This window comes from Cupressus sempervirens, chromosome 11 (assembly GCF_028749045.1).
Source record: "Cupressus sempervirens isolate cs-2001-9-10 chromosome 11, ASM2874904v1, whole genome shotgun sequence".
Taxonomy (NCBI): domain Eukaryota; kingdom Viridiplantae; phylum Streptophyta; class Pinopsida; order Cupressales; family Cupressaceae; genus Cupressus; species Cupressus sempervirens.
The window spans coordinates 447186487-447209015 of NC_143128.1; positions in this window are offsets into that span (position 1 = coordinate 447186487).

A 22529-nucleotide genomic window follows, 5' to 3' on the forward strand; every position below is an offset into this window, starting at 1 on the left:
TTGAAGGGGAGCAATGCATAGATTGTGAGGAATGATCAGTGCCCCCCACCAAATGTCAAAGAGTATCCAAACATTCCATTGAATGGTGATGAATTCAGTGCCATGTCTTCAATTCCACCAAGGGTATTGATGATTCATGATGTAAGATCATGTTATATGTGTAAAATGGGAGAGATTGAAGACTATGATATTTGTTCAATATACGAGAAATTGTGTGATAATGGAGTGTTGAAGGATGAACACAAGATAGTTGTCGAGAAAGGGCTAACCCATGTCCTAGCTTTTCTAAAAGTTTTTAAAGTCAAATGGATAAAGATCATGTTGATTCATATGCATGACATGAAGATATGGTTAAAAGGTGGACTGATAAAGATCAATAAGGCTATCATATGCTGAGTCACTAGTTATTCTACTTTGGATAGACCTAAGTCAAAAGAAGTGTCACAAGGAACATTGTTGAGTAGCAAATGAAGGTGAAGTGGAATGGTTGTAGCATATCAATCGAAGGGATCAATGACCCTATCATTGAGTTTGTAGTACATGTGATTGCATACAAGTTTTATTAGTCAAGCTAAGTAAATAACATTCCTTGCATTGTAGTGGACCTTGAATACAAAATTTTAAAGAAAAAACATAGTTATGATCTAGTTGAGCTACAAATGCAATAATTGTCAAAGAATATTGGAGCGATAAGTAAAGCCAAGAACACATCATGTAAGTTTGGTCCACTACTCGTATATATATTTTCCTATGTACATAATTTATTCCCTACAGTAGGAACAATTTCATGGGATTGAAGTAGAATGAAAACAAAGAAGATAAGTGACTTGATAAGTCAATTGGGAGAAAATTTTGAGGCAATTATGGATAACTATTTTGAGGAATTCAAGAATAAAATGACGACCGAAAGAGGATACCTATTGTAGACAATTATTTTGATGATGATATGCTTCATGGTAGACATAGATTTTATCTATGCATAGGCATTATTATCAGCGGTTGCATGGTTGAGGCCAATGCAATATGAAGTTGATGAAGTGAAAACAACAATAATTGCATTGCTACCTAAAGATATTGATGTGAATATCGAGCCATTCAGTACATATGACACTGCTAAGGGAAGAATGACATCAAAAACACAAGAGCCTAAGAAAGATAAGAAAAGGAAGAAGGATCTTGAGGGAAAACTTGGAAAAGATCAACTTTAGATTACTAAAGGAAAAGGTAAGGACAAAGAATCCAAAGAAGAAGCCCAAGCTAAGTCATCTAAGGGGAAAGAGTTAGTTATTGTTGGTCCCAAGGCAAAAAAGCAGAAGAAAATAGTGATTGTGGATCCAAAAGTTAAAGAGGGTCTTATGAAGGTTGTGAAGAAAGTTGTCACAACACCAGAGTCAGAGCCAAAAAGAATTACAAGGTCAAAGGCAACTCAGCCCCCAACTATAAAAGAGAAAGTTAGTCCAGCAAAGAGGAAGCTAACTAGAACACCAAAGAAGAACCTACCTAAAAGGCCGAGGAGAAAATTGGTTGTAATATAGTGCAGTGCCTCTCATGTTTGTAGTTTATGCCTTGTTTACTTTGATTCGAGAGATACTTTATACTCTTATTATATGTACTTTGAGATGACCTAAGGGTTGGATGTTGTACTTTGATTTTAGTATCATAGATGCTTTACTGCTATGTTGTTCAATCTATCATATTTGCATATTGATGCCATTTTGAGATGGCACTAGGGCTATCATGATATCTGGTTATCTAGTATTTGGACACATCTCTAATTCTGTTATGTGATGGATTTTATAATGCGGTGATTTACTTCATTCTTATTTCATTATGCTTTATGCGAACGTGAGTGATGTGAATGGATTAATTAGGTATAAATTGAATAAATGGTTAAATTATTCATTTAATGCATTTATTATTTTAGCTATGATATTATATGCAATTGCACTTGATCATGTGTTTTAGTGTGCAAGATTTACATCGTTGACAGTGGCACATGGAGTTAGTGATTCGACTATTCATATTTCACCAATGTCGTCCCTATATGGTCAACGTATCTTTTAAATGTTAAATTAAACCTTTCGATGATTTGTTAAATCTGGACTCATTTGCATTATGTGATTAGACCAGTGAGTGTGTCTATGCATTTAGAATTTTGCATTGTCGTGAACTTGTTAAGGCCTTCTCTGATTTTGTTTTCAGGGTTTTGGGCTTTATTTAATTGATTTTTAATTTTTGCCAGCTTTGCCTTAGGTGAATTCCTATTATGAGGAATAACCTATTTTTGTTTGGGTTGATTTGGAGTCTAGCTAGTCTAACTAGCTATTTTCCCTAATCGATTATTCACTCGAAAAGTGAAAAGGTATTGAAAAAGGTATCTATTTTCTCACTTCTCACTTTTGAAAAACACAAATTTGAGAGCTTTTTTGAGAATCCTTTTCTAGAGGATCATGTTTCTATTAGTTGTGAGACTTGCATGGGATCTTCGCAAAGTCAATCTTGTTCGATCCAGCTCAGATAGACCTTACTTTGTCGTAACTTCTAGCAATTTTAGGAGGAAATTTATTTTAATGTGGTGTTTTCAGTTTCAACCCCTTTTGCTGAAGGTAGGGCTTTCCCATTTTCTTGTTTCAGCTTAGATTTTGTATCTAATTTTGGTAGCTATTTATTTGGAGGATGAGAACTAGTGTTCCCCTCCATTTTTTTTGTTGGTTCTGCTAGGTTGGTTGGTATGAACATTTTCCCTATTTTCAAGATGTGGGTTTAGGGTTTCACACCATCATGCTGGTCATTTTTGCATACAATGTTTGAACCTAAATTTTATTAGATTTTCAAGACTTTGGTACCCAAAGACCAAATTGGTTTTAATTTTAGAGTTTTTTAGCTTTTGAGTTTTTTACCTCATTTTGCGTACAATCCTATTTTCTTGAGTTTTCTTGGCATGAGTTTGGTTGTAGACTTGGATCATCTGTTTGGGTGTCAATATGACCATTATTGCACTTTTATGTTGCATTGGGATGCATGTCACATCTATTCTCCAAAGTTTGTTTTTAGTTGAGTGTGTTTCTGCATTGTGTTCTCATCTAGTCCTTGTGTTATGATCTTCGTGATGGTGGTGTGTCACACACAAGTACATGCATGTACATCTATCAAGTGACTTGCAAGGCTCGATCTTCCATGGTACTTCCAAAAGTTATGATCATTGGGGTTGGGTTGGGAATGTGCATGCCTACGGGCACTTATCATTGGATGAGCATGGGTAGGGTAGGGTAGCATATGGAGCGGCTTCTATTTTCGTAGCTTGGTGTTCGTGCCTAGAGCATTGCATAGTTTAAGTAAGTGATAACTAAACAAAAATACTAGGTGGCAATAAATGTAAGATAATTAAAACTGGATTGTGAGCCTTCTATTGGGGAGAGCAACTACCAATAGTAGCTTGGGCTTGTTGATGCCAAGTGATTCTCCATGATGTTAGCCCCTACATAGTAGCCCACTGAGTTGCTGACTAGTACGTGTAATTCATGTATTGTCTCTAATCTTAGTTTCAGTCATCATACTATCTAGCGTGAGCATTAGCCATGGACATTTTCTTTGAGTGTGTTTGTGGTTGGATCATTATCTCTATCAGCATGACAGGAGTGGACCTACAGGTTTCACATGGTTGGGAGGCATAGCTACCTATATCACTGTTGGGGACCAATGTACAGAGATAGTCTATTATTCCAGTGCAACTATTGTTGGATGTTTTCACTTGGTACTTCAGGTTTTGGAGTATGTTTTCTAGTGATTTATGCTTTCATTGGAATGCTTGTATATCATATTTAGATGATGTTAGTATTGACGCATTTCCTTGTTATGATGTTATGATGTTATCTGCTTGGTTGGAGTATCTATTTCTTTTGGTTTAGCATGTTAGATTTCATGTTTTTATGATGTTATTATACTTTAGTAGTGATGTCCTTGTAACACATATCTCACTATTTAGTTGGCAGTTTGGGATGTTACGTGTGTAGGTGGCTAGGACCTTTGAGGTCTCATGATGCTATTATAGTTGGGAGGAATCGTGCACTTAGTTCATTGTTTCAATTCATTGCAATGTTACTTCTGCACACTACGATGTTGCTTTTAGTTATTTCCCTTTATTGCTATGTTTACATGTTTAGATTCTGGCTTCCTGTCTTTTAGTTATTTGGTCGAGTGTCTTTGCTCAATACGTAGATCCGATACTCCCCGCTGTGGAGGAATTTCAATCCTTAGCTTTTTCACTTTTTGGTTTTTGGCATACTATTTTGGATTCTCGTGTGAGAATGCAAGATCTCGTGTGGTGTGTTAGGCTTTCTCACGTGGCTTTTGGCACTTTCTCGTGTGAAATCCAAAACCATTTTTGGGTTGCTTTAGCTACTGGGCCAAGTACTTCCTCGCACCCTTTGATGCATTTTCTTGCACGAAAGGTAGATCCTTATGCGTAGTGTTGTACTTCCTCATGTGATATTATGTCAGTCTATTGTCCTCGTGCAAAAAATAGGGGGTATCTAGGCTTGGCTAGGGAAATTTCAAAAATTGGTTTTGGACACCCTATTATGTTTTACACCTTCCTAGTTCAAAACAGATTTCCTATGGGGTTTAAAATATATCGTTTAATTATAAGTTGGTGTATATTTAAGATATATTTTAGTATATGCGATGAGTCTTTTGAGATAGGTTCCAGACCTCTACAAGCTAAGATAAAGATTCTAGGAAATTTCAGGGCTTCAGGATTTCAAACTTAGCCAATTTTTTAGGAGTCGGCATTTCTCTTCAGCATGGTGTTCAATAGTTGAGTGGTGGTTCCTTTGCACCCTTGACGTGTGTGAGACCATGGTTGGTCTCTGTTGTTTTCTTGTTTATGTTTTAGGTCAATGGTGACACTTGGAGATCTTTTGTGTTTAGTTGTTTGGTTAGTCTTCCATTGTGATCTTTGTGATCTTTGTATGTTGGTTGTTGCGAGCATCCATATTTAATAATTAATAAAAAATTTTGGCTTTTATCTATCCTTGTTCCAAGGATCTTCGAGTAAGGTGTTACATATGGGAGGAAGAAGATGACGAAGAAACAAAGTTTGACGATCTAAGTAAACTTTAGATTATGTCGAGACTACCTCCAATGACTATTGACTAGGTATGTGAGATGATGAAAGAGTCGACAAGTATAGAAGCATTAACGACAATCAATTTTGATTCTTTAAGTAAAGAGACCAAGTGAAGCTTGAAAAAGTTTTGATAGATATGATGATACAATTCAAATCTACATATGTATAGTTATATCAATGCATTTTTGAATATTTATATAACAAAGTTGATGTTAAGTGGAAGTGGGCATTATCCACTGAAAGACAGATCAGGGAGACCATGTTAGCACAAATAATGCCAGATTTACAGAAGACATGTATGTCTATATCCCTAAACGATTTTGTGAAGAAATTTATGCCTAAGGAGAGGGCTTATAAAATTATAATGAATAAAGCTCATGAATTTGAGCAAGAGAGAATAAGTATATGGAAGGAAGCATTTGAGATGCTTATTCCACTAGCTGATAAAGAATATCAGGAAGGAGAAGAATGAGGTGAAGAAATCAAGGAAGATAAGGATGATGTAGTAGAAGTTGCAAAACTTGCAGAGGAAATCAGACAATTGGTAAAAGGGAGTGAACAACAATATGTTGTCACAGTTGAGGACATTCTTGATTCATCCCCATAGGATCAGAATGTGTTGACTAAGGAAGATCTAAAAGATGTTAAATCAAATACATCTCTACCATGCACCAATCCAGTGTCACTACAAGTATAGAATTATCTAAGGATTGAGAGTGCAAGTACATCATGTTAACCTCATAATGGTTTTTGACAATTGAGTGCCAATACACTTAATTAAATTCTACATTGGAGCCGAGTACATCATGTATGTTGAGCCACAACATGAGCCGAGTCAGAAAAGACATCAGGTGCCAAGCAGCCTTCAGGTGCCGAGTGAAGATCAGGTGCTGAGCATGATCCAAGTATCGAGCATCATTGAGGTGCTGAGTCTTAAAGAGTGTCGAGTCTTAAAGGATGTTGAGCAAGACAGGAGCATATACAAAAGCCGAGTTATAGTAGATGTTGAGCATCAGGAAGCAGTAAGTGTCGAGTAACACAGAATCAACATATGAGTTTGAAACTTCACAAACTTAGATGTAAACCGTTTTCATAGCTGACAAAAGACAAATCTCTAAGGATCTAAGTGATAAGATCAAATCATTTATATTTCCTATGCAATCTACATGCAGCCAATAAGAAAAATGGAGAAGGCATGCAACCAATAAGAGATGTGCAAGGAATAAGCAAAAATCAGAGATTAAATATGGATCGTAGATCCATACCTAACCCTAAGTCTTCGAGTGTCTTTATAAGGAAGATGAAATCAGATTGAGATCAGAGAGAGAGCATGAAAAAGTGTATAAGGAAGTCTAATATCAGAGAGAAGAGAATCAAATAAAAAAGGATCAAGATCACAGAAGAGCAGATCAAGTGCCTGTATTCAGCAATCGAAGGATTGTAAGCCATCAGGTTTATCATATCTAATACTCTTTAACCATTGTATTAGAGAGAAAATCCTATGATGATAGGTTAGCTTATCAGCTATTTTTATAGATCCTTTAACTAGGTGACTAAATCCTTTGACAGGGTGACACTTCATGTAAAGTGTTTGTAAATCCTTTAACCAAGTCACTATTGATACAGTGTAAAGCCTTTGACAGGGTAGGCCTTTAACAAGGCAGACCATCAGAAGTGGTTAAACATTATTATTGTAGTGATTTTGTGGATATCATCCCCACCCCAGTTTTACCTTCTTATTCTTGGAGGGTTTATGGGTTACCAAATCTTAATTGTTAAGTGGTGATGCATATTTGTTTCTTATGATTGCTTAAAGTTTATATGCATGCATGCTCATTTCAAAAATATGTTATTAAGGATTTGAAACAGTTAAAAAGGCTAGTACTTCTGATTCACTCCCCCCCCCCCCCCCCCTTAGAAGCATTCTTTCCAATAAGATAATCCAACAATTGGTATCAGAGCACCATTTTCTCTCAAAGAGAAGCCTAACAGCTTGGAGGAAAAGATCTAAGGATGCAAGTTTTCAAACTTGGAAAGATCATTGAAAACCAGGTGATAGATGTGCATCTTGCTCTACAAAAGGTAGAGGAAGCTAGAGTGGAATTAAGAAAATCTTTAAAAAGAAGAAAGGAGATAGCCATAGCTGAAAATGACATACACTACAAGGAGATTGACCACACAAGTGTTTTCCAATTGAGACACTAAAGAATTTGATGCAGCAATAGCAGAACTAATGGAGAAAAACAAAGATCAAGCAAATGAGATAAGATCTCTCAAGATGGAACATGAATCACAAGCCATAATCTAAACCATAATGAGGATTGAAGTTAGACCAATACCAGAGGTTGCATACAAAAATGATCCCGTTGGTGCCCTATCTGCCATTCTTGAAAAAGTCATTATGGTTTAGGATGTGTGAAAATGCTACAACTGTAAAATAGGAGCAATAGGAGATTTGGAAATCTTCAATGCCTATGACAAACTCTGTGAAAATGGTATTCTAAAAGATGAGTTTTCTATCATAGAAAAGAAGGGTTTAACCAAAGCCCTAGTTTTCCCAGTCATATTAAAAAATGAGTGGATACGCATTATACTCAACAGAATCCATGATGGATCATTTTGGTTAGAACAAGGGCAAGTTAAGATTACTAAGAAAATGGTTCATAGGGTTACTAGTTTTCCAACCCTAGATCAGCCAAAAACATTGAGGAGCAAAAAGAAGGAAACAATTGAGAAAAATACAGGTGCAAAGTGGAATAACAGAGGAATGATCATAGATACTATTACTGATCCTCTTTTAGATTTTTTTTACTGGTCCTCTTTTAAATAGTGTACCCTGCATAGCAGTTGATGTGGCATACAAACTTGTAAAGAAAGACCACACTTATGATCTTGCAGAACTCCTATTGCAACAGATTAATGAAAATCTTGGAGCTATTAGAAAATCCAAGGGAGCACAGTGCAAATTTGGTTCAGTGTTGGTTTGCATGTTCTTCTATGTAATGAAGGAATTCCCTTCATTTGGTTAAGTCAACTGGAGTCAAAATAAAATGATTGTTGATCAAATTAATGATTTCATTGCATAAATGGGAGATAGCTTTGATGATCAAATGTCTATCTATTTTGAGGATTTCAAAAATGCAATGAAGAATAGAATGAGAATACCAGTCTCACTGGTAGAGAAGCATATAAATGACATATGTTTTCTTGTTGATATTGATTACACCTACATACAAGCAGTTCTTCCTAGAACAAGATGGCTGAGACCATTAGGATATGAGATTGATGTTGACCAAGCTTCTGTAGCCATCACAACTTTACTTGTAGAAGAAATGGATAAATCTGCCAAGGCATTTGGGACATATGACACTGTAAAATCAAGAGTTGTAACAGAACTCAAGACATCGTCAACAGTAAAGAAAAAGGACAAGTTGGTAAAACAGATAAAGAAGAAATTTGGTGTTGAAGAATCAAGTGCAGCAGGTGAAGAAGAAGAGATTAGTGAAGGAGAAGAAGAAGGTGAGCCAGAAGAAGAGCCACCTGAATTGACTCAAAAACAAGGTGAAGAGAAAGATGAGAGTGCCGAGGAAACAAAAAACAAGGAAGCACCTATCAGAGGCAAAGTCATTAAAAGGAAAACAAAGACCTCTCCTGCCTCTCAGCCCTCACCAAAGAAAGCTGCCGTGCAAACACCAAAGAAACCAACAACCAGAGCTACAACAAGGGCCTCTACCCAGAAGGCTAAAGAGGAAGCCACAAAGAAGAAAAACACAAAGGCATAGGAAGAGCCAAAGAAAAGGAAAAGATATGTGGCCCAACCTGATACTGATGAAGAAGATCAGATTGAAGAGGTAAGTCCACCTAAATCTTCAATTGATATATTATGTAAGAAGATTAGGAATGGAAACCTAAATGAAATTAAAAGGCTTGATTTCAATAAGTTCAGTAAAGAGGAACAAAATAGCATAGAAGAATCAGTCTATGCATTTATGGCACAGTTCAAGTACACACCTCTTGAACTAGATGGATAATTGCCAAAGGAATTGTCTAAAATTGTAGAAGATAGATGGCATTTCTACCTAATGATGGAGAAAGAAATGAGGGAATCAACCCTAGCAAACTTATTGCCTGATTTGACAAAAGAACATGTAACTCAAGTAGTCAAAAGGCATAATAAAAGGTTTACACCCAAATATAGGGCATTCTCCATCCTGCAAAACAAAATTGAAGAAGTTGTGCTAAGAACAACAAGAGTATGGAAAAACTTGTACAAAACATTTGAAGATGTTATTGAAGAAATATACAAAGAAGAAACTGCTACCAAACCGGAAGAAAGAAGGAAGAGGAGAGAAGAGAAAATTGAAGAAGAGAAAAAGGTTGAAGAAGAGGAAAATAAGAAAGAAAGAGAGGAGGAAAGGAAAGATGAAGAAAAAGGAACTGATGAACAAAAAAGTGTGCAAGACACACATCCTTCACCTCCTAGCTCGCCTCACTCACCTACCACACCTGCAGAAATCATAAAGATTAAGGATGTTGTTGACACCACTTGTCAAAATATCAATCCACTAACTGCAGTGGATCTTACTAAGATCCTTGACCAAACGAATCTACAAGCACAATTATGTACAGATCCCATATTGGTTAGTGTGGATAGTCTTCAAAAGTTAGTAGATAAACTTAAACAGGTCAAGGTGCCATCACAACAACCACCTCAAATCACTCAAACTATTGGACTTACATTTCTACCACCTCCGTCACCACCAAGATTAGGCACTCAAACTCATCAGGAGCTGAGTGCAATAACAGAGGTTATCACAGGGACAACAGCTCAAATAGTGAGTACACCTCCAACAGCAGTAACACAACAAGAAGAAGACAAGCAAGAAGAAGAGGAGAAGGAAGAAACCCAAAATAAAGAGGAGTCTGCAATAAAAACTTTGGTTGAATTACCAAAAACAGAAACTCCCACCAAATCCAGTCATGACCAGAGTACTGAAAAGATAATTTTATATGCCAGTACACCAAGCTCAAGTTCTACAAGGGTAGCCAGGACCATACATTATGGTATTCCTGAGCTTGATGAAGAAATCAAAATACCCTATTATGATTCAAGCACTCTCAATGAGGAAAAGATGAATGAAATACAAAGTGCATTGGATAAAAGGAGGAGACAAGAGGCAATGAGAAGAGAATACAAATACAAGTAGGCAATGAATGAAATAAAAGATATATTCATGGATGCTTTTAGTCTTCAACCTCCAGATGCAAACAGGCCAATACTTGAGCAATTATTCGATATAGTTGATCAAGTAAATAATGAAGACCATGATACTAATGCAAAACTATTGGAATGGTTAGAAAAGAATTTTTTGGGCAAAGTCAACCAGAAAATAGCTAATAACATAATTTTGGGATAGGTTGACCTAGCCAAGAAATTAGAAAATGTAAAAAGAGTATTAGGAAACATATTCTTTCTTTACAGTAAATTGTGTGATTTTTCCAAGTTCACACATGAAATAAATCAGAAAATTTTGAACCTTGAGAGTAAATTAAAACTCTCCAGCATGCAACTACCCTTAGATCCTACACAGAGTGAAAAGCAATTCGCTCATAAATTACACACTCAGAGGGAATTAACTGCATTATCCGCAGAAGAGGCCACTATCAAAGAAAAGCTTATGCAAATTCAAGCCTCGATAACTCCTCACTTAGAAGTATTGCACAAGGAGCAATTGTATGCAAAAATAGTTCTGAAGAAGGATCCCAATATTTCTACACAAGAAGGACTTGTTGATCTCATAGCAGAGCTTGCCATCCAACAAAAGTCATTAGATATTGCCTTAAATAACTGGGATGCAACTCTCCAAATACTCCTTGAGGTAAACAAAACATTTTTGGCCAAACATGGCATTACTATTTAGGACCCTTTGACATAAGTGTCAAAAAGGGGGAGAAAACATATAAAGGGGGAAATATAGATATTATACACAGGGGGAGATAATGAGTCAATGGAGGAGCATAATACACAACACAAGATAGCACAGATACTGGCACAATCAACTCAGGGGGAGTTACACAAATTTTGAGGTATATATACATTTTGCAATTTTGAGTAAGGTTTTTCAACCTCTGCATATACCAAGTAAGTTTAGTATATGTACTCATAAGGTCAGTTAAGTGTTTTTGTCACTCATGTCAAAGGGGGAGATTGTTAACCTCATAATGGTTTTTGACAATTGAGTGCCAACACACTTAATTACATTCTACATTGGAGCCGAGTACATCATGTATGTCGAGCCACAACATGAGCCGAGTCAGAAAAGACATCAAGTGTCGAGTAATCTTCAGGTGCTGAGCAGCCTTCAGGTGCCGAGTGAAGATCAGGTGCCGAGCATGATCCAAGTACCGAGCATCATTTAGGTGCCGAGTCTTAAAGGGTGTTGAGTCTTAAAGGATGCCGGTAAGACAGGAGCATATACAGAAGCTGAGTTATAGTAGATGTCGAGCATCAGGAAGCAGTAAGTGCCGAGTAACACATAATCAACATATGAGTTTGAAACTTCACAAACTCATATGTAAACCATTTTCATAGCCGACAAAAGACAAATCTCGAAGGATCTAAGTGATAAGATCAAATCATTTATATTTCCTATGCAATCTACATGCAACCAATAAGAAAAATGGAGAAGGCATGCAACCACTAAGAGATGTGCAAAGAATAAGCAAAAATCAAAGATTAAATATGGATCGTAGATCCATACCTAACCCTAAGTCTTCGAGTGTCTTTATAAGGAAGATGAAATTAGATTGAGATCAGAGAGAGAGCATGAAATAGTGTATAAGGAAGTCTAATATTAGAGAGAAGAGAATTAGATCAAAAAGGATCAAGATCACAAAAGAGCAGATCAAGTGTCTGTATTCAACAATCAAAGGATTGTAAGCCATCAGGTTTATCATACCTAATACTCTTTAACCATTGTATTAGAGAGAAAATCCTATGATGATAGGTTAGCTTAGCAGCTATTTTTATAGATCCTTTAACTAGGTGACTAAATCCTTTGACAGGGTGACACTTCATGTAAAGTGTTTGTAAATCCTTTAACCAAGTCACTATTGATACAGTGTAAAGCCTTTGACAGGGCAGGCCTTTAATAGGGCAAACCATCAGAAGTGGTTAAACATTATTACTGTAGTGATTTTGTGGGTATCATCCCCACCCCAGTTTTACCTTCTTATTCTTGGAGGGTTTCTGGGTTATCAAATCTTAAGTGTTAAGTGGTGATGCCTATTTGTTTCTTATGATTGCTTAAAGTTTATATGCATGCATGCTCATTTCAAAAATATGTTATTAAGGATTTGAAACAGTTAAAAAGGCTAGTACTTCTAATTCACCCCCCCCCCCCCCCCCCCCCCCCCGCTCTCTCAGAAGCATTCTTTCCAATAAGATAATCCAACACATCAAGGAACTACTTAAGATCATTCAAAGTCCAACAGCTTAGTATGAAAAGAAACAAAATCCTCAAATTTGGCTATACAACATTTCACAGGTTGGTTTTATATCATATGATCTTTCGCCTAAGGCTATACAACATTTCTTGATCATGCAATATTTTGCACGACATCTAGGTTTGTCTCATACAATACTATATAAATATACCATGTGAATCTTTATAGATTTGAGAAACATCGTATGATATTATTACATACAACATTCTAAAGTATCATATGATATTTTGAAAACTAAGCGCTAAAAACATAAAAAAACACAAAATGAAAGTCAAAATAAGTCAATTTTTTTCATCATTTACTAGCACAGGGTCATTTTGTGGCCTATTATGCAATTCACTTAGCTCAAAATGGTGCTTATGCACTTGGACCTACATATTTTCTCTCTAAAGGCTTTGAACTCGCTAAATGACAAAAGAACAAATGATTTGAAAATGACCCTTTTGGACCCCATATATAGCATTTTTCTGTAATTTTTTGAAGTCTGAGATTTTCGCAAAGAATGTACCCTACCCTAATTTCAACATCCTAGATCCATTTTTGGGATTGCAATCAAAATTCAAATTCATCTTAACTATCAAAATTGTAATTAATTATTTTCTTCTTCTATGTGCAGTTGGCTAACCCTTTCGAGGCAAATCTTTTATATATTTCAATGCAACCATCATTTCTACCTCTTCATCATCTTTTTTTAAAAATCATTCTATCACATTTCTTCATTGTTTGACCTAATTCTCATGTTTTTATCATTTTGGTCAAATTGGGGCAATCTTCATTGCTTGGTGGTCAAACTTGGTTCTATGATCTTTGCATTGCTTATCTACCATCATAAACCTTACCTTAGCTCAATTTGATCAAAAGTATATTGTTTTTGCATCTCTTCTACCTCATTTCAATTTTGATCCTGAGGGGTAAGGAATACCATATCTTCCAAATGTTGTAAATTGATTGTGTTATGCTATCTATGTTAGGGGCATCTTAACTTCATTACTTCACATAAAGTTGAGATCCTTCAAATCTTTTCTACTCTACAGATACTTGACCGAATATATTCACTCTTTGGGCATATCAGTTCTCATCGCATCATATTGATATTGATATTGTCTTAACTATCAATCTATATTTCATTGTTTAGTTTTCACTTCAAATTGTGCATTGGAGTCATATTTATATCTTGCTAACCTTTGTTCACTACTAGTTCAGGGTTAGTTATCTCACTACACTCTGTTTGATGCTTGTTCAAAGTCAAATATTTTATTATTAATATTAACATCATCATTCTTTGACTTAATATGTTCTTATATCACTCACACATTAGTTAAAGAGGGGCAAAGTAATCACTCAAAACTGGTCTAGTAAACTATAAGTACCATTTTCAACATTTTTTATCTTTATACTAGATTGTATCACGTGCTTAATCAATTTTGTATAGTTAATTAATCAAAAATATTTGATTGAATCATCTTATAATCATCTATTTATTTTTATCCTATGGTTTGAGCACCTTATCCGAAATCTTTATTAATTAGAAGATCATGTTCCCTTTTACTTAAATAAAATCCCCTTTAACCTATGTATGCACGTGTAAAGGGAATTTCTTGATTAAAAAATAAAATAAATGAGTTTTTTCTATACATTAATTGCACACTTTCCAAGGTGAGTGTAATCCCTTTTTTGTCTTAATCCCCTCCACTCATTCTCTTGCCTCTTAAACATATCCTTTGATTTTGCCTCTTGAGAATATTGAAACTCAAAGTCAAATGAGAATACACCTCCACCCTTAATTTTTCCTCCTAACCTCCAACCAGCCACATCTCTTTAAAAGGAGGATCTTCCTCACTCTCTTCATCTAAGAATTTAATGCTATTGTTATGTTTTTGCTTTCTCTCTTGATTTCTTGAGCACTCACTTTGCACTTGCATTCTTGCATATTAGTTTGGCATTTCCTTTATTGCATTATCTTAGCTCACATTGCTTAATTAGAAGGAATTATAATCTTCATCTTGTTAGCTTAGTTTTCTTTCTTTACTTGCATTCTCATAGTAGCTTAATCTTGTATCTTCATTTTAGTTTACTTTGCATTGCATATCATTTGAAGTTCTTGGATATGATAATTCTTGCTCTTACTCGTTGAATCTTCCATTCTATGGTGCACCTTGCAAGGATGTTCATCATTTGGTTCATTTGAGAGCCACAATCACATCATTTGGATTCTTGCACATCATAGATAGGAAGGTATTATCCACCTCTTGAGTCTCCTAATCCATGGGATCACTAGAGAGTAATGGTTTATAGAAGTGTGCCCAGTTTTGAGCATATAGATTTGAGAGCTAAGGCAAAATAGGAGAAATGATTGACTTATTATGCACACATACTGATAGAGAAAGACAACATTTCATGTTCGGCAGTCAAATCTACTATGATGTCTATGTTAGGAAGTGGAAAATCATACTTAGGACATGCAATATTTAAATCTCAAAAATCTGAACAAATGTGGATGCCCTCAGATGCTTTCCCTACAAGAACAATGTTGGAAACCCACTCAGGATAGTCAATAGGTCAGATGAATTTTTCCTCTAGCATTTTCTACAGTTCTGCTTTAACCAAAAGTGCTACCTTAGGATGCATCTCGCACAACTTTTGTTTCACAGGTTTAATCTTTGGATCTACTGCTAAGTGATGCACAACCAAATCTGTGTCTAAACCAGGCATGTCTTTGTATGTCCATGCAAAATTAATTTTGCCTTTTTGTAGAAACTCAGTCATCACTTTTTGTTTCTTCAGGACTTAAGGCAACTAAAATGTAGGTGATTTGTGGATTATCTACCATACCCAAGTTAACTAGGATTGTGTCCTCATTCAATATAGATGACTTTTCTGGTGGTAAAGATCTAAATGGTAAGTCAGTCTCTTCCTCTTTTGGCGACTCTAGGAGGTTTTCACCAGAAGATGCTTCCTTTATTTTGTCTTTTTCTTCATCCAAAAGTACTCCAAAAGAGTTTTCACTAAAGGATGTTTCTTCTATTTTTCTATTTTCTTTTTCTTTTTCACTTTTACAACTAAGAGAGTTGACTTGGCTACCAAAGTAGACTTCCTCATTGTATTGGATCTCATGTTCATAATCTTGGAGATTGTTAAGGCCAAAGAGTTCCATTACTACTTTGTCAAAGTTACAGATATCAAGAGCTAGTGGTGTGTCTTGAAGGTCCCAATCTATCATGTCAGGGTTGGTGAGGGGTAAATCGATAGATGAAAGGTTGGCTATGGTAAAGGCATGGACATAATTATCTAGGCCATCCTCAATGTATTGGAAGGGTACTTCAAAGAATTCCTCCTCTTTAGTCTCTGAATTAGGTCCAACAGTACAATAGTTGTCGGCAAAGGACACCTTGGGTTTAATGGATCCCAAGCCACATCCTTTAGGATAGCTATTAGCCTCAAGGGGTTGTTTGATTCTATCTTCTTTAGGTCCAAGGCTAGTTTCAATGATGGGAGGAGCATTGACATACTTATCTTCAAGGAATTTCATAGGATTATCTTTTCTGTCAAAATATAGCCAATCTAAGATATTAAACTCCATGTGTTCATCACTAAGTGAACCCCAATGTTCAAATGTTGTCTTATTAACATGCATAGTATCCTTATTTGTATAAGGTGGTATTTGGGAAGGTTTTACAAAGGATCGGGGGGAGAGTGGTAGTTGTCCAACACACAAGGCATTTTCAAACTTATACTCTCCCATTCCTTGGTCACCAAAAGTAACCTTATTCACTGTAGTATTGACCTTAATATCTTCAACCTTCTTTTTTCCTTTACGAGATCTAGAATCAATATTGGCTAACTCAGATACTATTGTAGAAGGTGATTTCGTTATTATGAGAGGTCTAGGTACAACCTTAGCAAACTCACTAACTAGACAAAAATTGGTTGGGGCACCCTCCAATCTCTTACAAAAAGAAAAAGGCAAAGGATCGCTTGGAATTGCGACTTCTCTTCCTTGGTGGGGAAATTTCAAGCATTGATGACATGTAGATGGTACCACTTTGAGTGTATGTATCCAAGGTCGACCAAGCAAGATGTTATATGGCAAGTCCAAATCTTGGACATGGCATTCAATATTTATTATAGATGGCCCAACCTTTAGTGGTAGCATGATAACTCCTTTTGATTCTCTTTCTCTTTCATCATATGCTTTGATTGTTATCCTTTTATTGATATCTAGGAGGTCTTCTAGAAGCCCCAAGAAACGGATCACCTTCAATGTGCAAAGGTTCAAATCGGATCCATTATCTATAAGGACTTGTTTTATTTTATGTCGTTGTATAAGGACTTCAATGTGGAGCGACAAATTGTGGTGTTGATTAGGACCTTGGAAATTTTTATCTGTGAAGACAAGGTGTTGTTGTGTGGCAATATTTCCAATCATGGTGGTGAATTGGGATGCATTAATGTTTTCAGGCACATGAGACTCTAAAAGAGTAGTCTCCAAAATCTCTATGTGGATGGGTGAGGTGGTGAGAAGTTCTAGAATGGATATTTGTGCAGGAATCTTCCTTAATTAGGATAATACATCATAGCACGAAGTGGGTCTTTGTGATGTGGATGGCGCAACAAGCACATGTGGAATCGATAAATTAGTGGGATTTTGAGTTGGCAACTTGCAAAGTAATTCTTCCCCGCCAAGTGGTTGCATCACAATCAACTGCTTGTAGGACAAGGGTATTTGTGTGAGTGTCCACTTCTTCAATGCAATCATACATAGAGTCAAAACCACATATATCATTTGTTTCTATTTTACCACACAAAGAGTCAAATCCTGATATGTGTTTAGTAGAATAGTTATAGTGAGGTGTGTTTGATGTGGAAGCTTGACTTACATTGTTCATATTGTTGTTACTAGCATTGTTGTGGTATAGAAATGGCTTTTGAAATATCTCCAATTTAGCATTTTTAGAGGGTGGTCCTCCTTCAACCTCAAATTTCCCATTCATTTTCCCTGTACCATTTTGATTTGGGTTGATTTTCATCAAAGGATCGTGTGTTAGGAAACACCATCAAATTGTGATTCACTAGTTTTTGGAATATGGCATCCAAGGGTTCATGAAAGTTAGTGAACTTCCTATTTCAATCATAGTCACAGTTGTAATTTTGGTTGGTATTGTTGTTGTTATTGCAAGGAAAAAATTGCATTTGATTACGAGACTGTTGGTTTTTTTGATTTTGACTATCACGGTTTGAACTGTTGTTGTTTTGGGTATGATAGTTGTTGTTGTTGTTGTTTCCACCTTAGAGGTTTTTGACATTTTTGACATCGGTGACACCATCGTGAGTAACGCCTTTATTTTTGGACCAAAACTTGGGTTTGTTATTGTTGTTCGTGTCATTATTTGAGGATGAAGAGCTATAATGTTTAATGGAACCCTTGTCTAAGAGTCCATTTTCAATGTTCTTGCCTTTCTTGACTAATGTGGCAAAGTCCTTAGGACTAGCCATTTTCATTTGGAAATACATCTCTGGTATCAAATTCTTGATAAATATGTCTACAAGGTGAGAATCCTCAATTTTGTGTGGCATGCAATTAGCAAGATGCCTCCATCATTGTAGAAAGTTGGAAAATGTTTCACCATTTTGTTGTTTCATGTTGCACAAATCACTTAATGAGGCATGATGTTCAATGTTGTAAGAGTATTGTGCTACAAATTTCCCCACCAAATCATTGAAGGAAGTAATGGAACCTTTAGGTAGATTTTTTAGCCACTCAAGTGCAAGGCCTCCAAGACTTTGTGTGAAGAGCCTCTTAAGATAGTCCTCACTATAGGCTACTTCTTGAGACACAGAAAATTCCTTGAGATGTGTGATATGACATGTTTCTCCTGTGTATTTCTCAAATTTAGGAATCTCAAAGTTTGGTGGAAATGGTATCATGTTAATGGATCTATCAAATGGAAAGGGAAAAATTTCCTCAAAAGAGAAATCCTTTACCCCTTTGTTGCTCATGTTATGAACCAAATTCCAAAGTTCATGCAAGTTCTGGGCTAGACCTTGGTTTGGTTGCATTTGTGATTGTTGGGAATTGATGAACCCACCTCCAAAGTTGTATGGATTCCCAAATGTATTATGAGGTGGTGGAGGTGGCAGTGCACCACTTTGGCCAATGTATTGATATGCAGTAGTTGGAATTAGCATATATATTTTCATCATACTTGCTGGTAGTTGTAAATAAGAGGAATATATTAGTTGTGTTGGAATTGTCATTTGTTGTGTAGGTACTTGCCCCATGTTTAAGCATCCTACAACTAGGCCTATCAATTTTGACTGTTGAATGCTAGCATGCATAGTAGTGTTGGGCATAGCACTAATAAATTGTTGAATATGTTCCGCACTTAATTGGAAGATAGGTTGCATTGAAGCACTTGATGTAGGCATGGAACTAGTTCTCACCATAGGTTCCTTTTCCTTGCCAGATGTTTGGGCTATGCTTGAAGTTGGCAACACTGGAGCACCATCCTTGGTAATTTGTATAAACAAAGTTCTCTCATCAAAACTCGTAGGGATATTAACACCATCTTTAACCAAGTTTAGGAAGATCTTTGTCTTATTTGCTCTAATAGATTTTTTCAACATTTCCAAATGGTACAAATTTGCAAGAAATGTTTGGACATCACTAGGGATACCATTATTTTCAATGGGATCTTCATCTTGGTACACTTCTTCATCATCATGTGAGTTACTCCCTAGAGTGGTGTTTCAAAATGGATTCTCTTATTCTTGTGTGGATATTGAGCTAGGCAAAACAAAGTTCATAGTAGGGGGAAATGTGCTCCCTAATGAGGCTAATTGTGGAGGAAAAGGATTCTCCATCTCCTGTTGTCTTAGTGATTCCAACAAATGAGACATAGGGTTAAATGTGAATCTATTGGATGGTGTCTGTACCATATAATTGTGACCAAACCAATGGGTGGAAGGTTGTGGAAGAAAAAAGAAAATGTGAGAGAGCAGTTGAACCTTATATAATAAAAGGGGCATCAATCTAAATGTAATCAAAAGACTTTGTTGATTTGGCAAACCGAGTGTGATATAGGATAAAAAGTACCTTTCTCCTACCAAAGATGGACAAGTGATCTTTCACCAAATAGATTACTTACTATTTGGAGATGGACTTGTGATCCCAAATGAGTGAGTGCAACTACAATAAATGTTTGCTCATGGATAAAGGTCTAGTGTTGTAATATTGGAAGTTTTGTGACTAAGATGTTTGTATGCCAAAAGATTAAGGTTCAAATGATCAAGCTCTCTAGAGGAAATTTTGCAAATGGAAGACTAGGAATTTTGAAAATGAATTGATATGAAAAATGAGGGTGATATGGTCACTATGTGGATAACTCAATCTTCTCTCATTGGAAACAAAAATCTTGGGTTCACTCCAAGGAAAGCAAACCAATTTTGAAGTTTACCATTGTATAAGATTCTATCACAATGGTCATGTTCAACTTCATCTTTCTTGATGTCTTTGATAGCATATTAGAATTGTTTATCATTATGTGCTAGATTTTTCCTTTCCTTGTAGGCAAATGGTTTGGATAATTTCACATTCTTGAGCTTGACTTTGTTGGTCATGGCAAGAACAAAACAAACCCAGTTAAAAGACCAAGCACAAAAATTTTGCAAATAAGCTTGTGACTAAAAGACCCAATGAATTTCAAATGCTAGACCAAATGTAAGAACTCATGAAAATAGCCATAGGTCAAGAGGACCCACTTACAACCATTTCACTCACTAAATGTTTAGCTCACCATTTCACTCATTTTTAAATTTGTCTGATGTTTGGTATTGGTTTTGAATGTTTAAACAATCAAGCATGCTAAACACATCAACAATCCTAATAAGGCTACCACTAGGATGTACAAAATTATCTAGAGGGTGTTCTTGATATATGCAAGGTATGCGAGGCTCAAATCTATAGACGAAAGAAAATAGTGCCACACAGCTGGGAGGAGACGGTAACCCAAATCTCCACCTTCACTTCCCAAAGGTATAAAGTTCTTTGGGGGTTAGCCAAGAGTGACAAAATCTTGCTTCCAAAAGAGGTATCTTTCAATTCACCCCCTGGTATTTATACTCCACTAGAATGCTAGAGTTGAGTTCGTCCCAAGGGGTGATGAAATTTCCAAGCAGGCCTACTAAAAAATAAAAACAAGACTCACTTATTTCTTGTGCACTCAAGATCACATGAAGGCGTGAGAGGAGAGAATACGTATGTGGACTTAGGTTTTAAAAGACACTTGTTCTTTCCCAATGAAGCTTAGATTTTCTATTTACTTTAAAGGCACTCGTGTTTAAGCATGCATTGTTCTTTCCAACTTGACAGTGTCATCAACAAAATAAAAGCAAGGATTCATCTACATAAAGTAAATTGATCGTCTTCAACATAAGTAAAATGCTAAAAATAAACAAATTCTTTAAGTCATTCAAGATTGAGTGAATTCATTTTAAGCACCAAATCCAAATATTTCATAGCAAGCTTCTTTGACCTTAGGCATCAAGAGTGTATTTGCTATCTAACCATTCATTCCAATGAAAGCATGTCAATTTCCTTAAGACATTCATGATTGTGTTTGATTACTCTACACATACATTCCAATGAAAAACTTGTTCATTCAGTAAGGCATTCAAGAGTGTGTTTGAACATCATCCATTCCAATAAAATGTGTGTAAATTTCTTTAAACCATTCAAGAGTGTGTGTAAAGTTACCTTAATGCATTCAAGAGTGTATTTGGATTTTTAATATTAGTTGCAACATGCATTCCAAGGAAAAATGTTTAGTTCATACAAGTTCATTTACCCTCTTAAATCCTACAAGTGATCAAAATCACTACAAATCTCCAAGTGATTAAAATCACTAATAATATCCCAAAGTTTGTCCTTTGCAATGAAAACTAGATTAGAAATCCTTATAGATCAACCAAACAATGAGTTAGGAATTACAAAAATCTAATTTCAATCTATTAAAATCACAAATGTCGCGCAGATGCCAAACAAATGTAGATGACAGGAAAATGCAAATGCCAAAAGATGCAGACGATAGAACAATGAGCAGTGCAGTTTGCTTTTAATAGATAGTTTTCTATAGTCACAAATGATAGATTATTCTCGAAGATGTTAAAATTCACAGACAACAATCCATGCAAACGACAAGGTTCTGGAAGTATATTTGGTAGAGGCGAGAAAACACGGAAGCGAAAATGACAGTGTAATGATGTTAGGGCTTAGTCTGCCAACAATAGAGATGACAATGAAGGTAAAATATTGAAGATGACAGTTTGTGAAAAAAGGTAATTTTTGCTCACCCGCAACGCAGATGACAAAGTGACAAACAACGACGACGATGAAATGATGTTCATAGCTGATAAAATAGCACAGACAATAGAACAAAATGTATGAGGTTGTAGGGTTGATACATTTTTGAAACATTGTGGAGATGCCAGTAAGCGCAAATGTTAATGCACGCAGACACTTTTTTGCGTAGACGACACTATGTCCTAGCGGAGATGATAGAGTGCAATTTTTGACAGCAAGTTATAAATTTTGATGAATTTCAAGGATGGAATAGGGACATGGGTCCCACTGGGCATGCCAAAATGTATGTGTGAAAACCTAACCTGTCGAGAGCACGTGTAAATAAGAAAACATTAGTAGCATTTGTATATCAAAGATTTAAAACAAATTGAAAACAACTAATGTTAGACTTGAGTTTTTATAACTTAAAACAACCAAAAAGTAAGAGTTCCCACACAACCTCAAAGTAGCTTAACAAGGGCGCCCATAAGAGGCATTGTTAGTGTGCTTGAGTGTGGGGGATGTGGATGTGCTCTCCCAGACACAACCATGAATGAA